Source organism: Lepus europaeus, chromosome 1 (assembly GCF_033115175.1).
Source record: "Lepus europaeus isolate LE1 chromosome 1, mLepTim1.pri, whole genome shotgun sequence".
Classification (NCBI taxonomy): Eukaryota; Metazoa; Chordata; class Mammalia; order Lagomorpha; family Leporidae; genus Lepus; species Lepus europaeus.
This window is the reverse complement of record NC_084827.1, coordinates 2715687-2718363: the sequence shown is the minus strand read 5'-3', so window position 1 is coordinate 2718363 and position 2677 is coordinate 2715687.

Genomic DNA, 2677 nt, shown 5'->3' with positions numbered 1-2677 from the left:
ATGTGATTCTTTATTTAGGGGACCCAAAGAACTCTACTAAGAGAATCTTGGAAATCATAGAAGAGTTTGGCAAAGTAGCAGGATATAAAATCAATGCACAAAAATCAACAGCCTTTGTATACACAGGCAATGCCATGGCTGAGGAAGAACTTCTAAGGTCAATCCCATTCACAATAGCTACAAAAACAATCAAATACCTTGGAATAAACTTAACCAAGGACATTAAAGATCTCTACTATGAAAATTACAAAATCTTAAAGAAAGAAATAGAAGAGGATACCAAAAAATGGAGAAATCTTCCATGCTCATGGATTGGAAGAATCAATATCATCAAAATGTCTATTCTCCCAAAAGCAATTTATACATTCAATGCAATACCCCTCAAAATACCGAAGACCTTCTTCTCAGATCTGGAAAAAATGATGCTGAAATTCATATGGAGACACAGAAGACCTCGAATAGCCAAAGCAATCTTGTACAACAAAAACAAAGCTGGAGGCATCACAATACCAGATTTCAGGACATATTACAGGGCAGTTGTTATCAAAACAGCATGGTACTGGTACAGAAACATATGGATAGACCAATGGAACAGAATAGAAACACCAGAAATCAATCCAAACATCTACAGCCAACTTACATTTGATCAAGGATCCAAAACCAATTCCTGGAGTAAGGACAGTCTATTCAATAAATGGTGCTGGGAAAACTGGATTTCCACGTGCAGAACCATGAAGCAAGACCCCTACCTTTCATCTTACACAAAAATTCACTCAACATGGATTAAAGACTTAAATCTACGACCCGACACCATCAAATTATTAGAGAACATTGGAGAAACCCTGCAAGATACAGACACTGGCAAAGACTTCCTAGAAAAGACCCCAGAAGCACAGGCAGTCAAAGCCAAAATTAACATTTGGGATTGCATCAAATTGAGAAGTTTCTGTACTTCAAAAGAAACAGTCAGGAAAGTGCAGAGGCAACCGACAGAATGGGAAAAAATATTTGCAAACTATGCAACAGATAAAGGGTTGATAACCAGAATCTACAAAGAAATCAAGAAACTCCACAACATCAAAACAAACAACCCAGTTAAGAGATGGGCCAAGGACCTCAATACACATTTTTCAAAAGAGGAAATCCAAAGGGCCAACAGACACATGAAAAAATGTTCAGTATCACTAGCCATCAGGGAAATGCAAATCAAAACCACAATGAGGTTTCACCTCACCCCGGTGAGAATGGCTCACATTCAGAAATCTACCAACAACAGATGCTGGAGAGGATGTGGGGAAAAAAGGACACTAACCCACTGTTGGTGGGAATGCAAACTGGTAAAGCCACTATGGAAGTCAGTTTGGAGATTCCTCAGAAACATGAATATAACCCCACCATACAACCCAGCCATCTCACTCCTTGGAATTTACCCAAAGGAAATTAAGTTGGCAAACAAAAAAGCTGTCTGCACCTTAATGTTTATTGCAGCTCAATTCACAATAGCTAAGACCTGGAACCAACCCAAATGCCCATCAACAGTAGACTAGATAAAGAAATTATGGGACATGTACTCTATAGAATACTATACAGCAGTCAGAAAAAATGAAATCCGGTCATTTGCAACAAGATGGAGGAATCTGGAAAACATCACGCTGAGTGAATTAAGTCAGTCCCAAAGGGACAAATATCATACGTTCTCCCTGATCGGCGACAACTAACTGAGCACCAAAGGGGAAACCTGTTGAAGTGAAATGGACACTATAAGAAACAATGACCTGATCAGCTCTTGTTCTGACTCTTGATGTACAATGTAATACTTTATCCTTTTTAGTATTTTTTTTTTGTTCTAGTACTAATGGTTGAACTCTGTAATTAACACACAATTATTCTTAGGTGTTTAAATTTAACTGAAAAGTGATCCCTGTTCAATATAAGAGTGGGAATAAGAGAGGGAGGAGATGTACAATTTGGGACATGCTCAAGCTGACTTGCCCCAAATGGTGGAGTTAGAAATGTGCCAGGGGATTCCAATACAATCCCATCAAGTTGGCATGTACCAATGCCATCTCACTAGTCCAAGTGATCAATTTCAGTTCACAATTGATCACACTGATAGGTCTAAGAATCAAAGGGATCACACAAACAAGACTAGTGTCTGCTAATACTAACTGATAGAATCAAAAAGGGAGAGAACAATCCAACATGGGAAGCGGGATACACAGCAGACTCATAGAAGGGCAGATGTCCTAAATAGCACTCTGGCCTCAGAATCAGCCCTAAAGGCATTTGGATCTGGCTGAAGAGCCCACAAGAGTATTTTAGGCATGGAAATCCAAGACACTCTGGAAAAAAAAAAAAAAGACCTAAATGAAAGATCTCTGTGAGTGAGATCCCAGTGGAAAGAACGGGGCCATCAAAGAAGGAGGTACCTTTCTCTGAAGGGAGGATAGAGCTTCCACTTTGACTATGACCCTATCAGAATAAGATCTAAGTCGGCGGACTCAAAAGGCTTCCATAGCCTTGGCAACTCATGACTAGAGCCTAGGGAGATTACTGACGCCATAAACAAGAGTGTCAAATTGTTAAGTCAACAACAGGAGTCACTGTGTACTTACTCCTCATGTGGGATCTGTCCTTAATGTGTTGTACAATGTGAAGTAATGCTATAACTAGTACT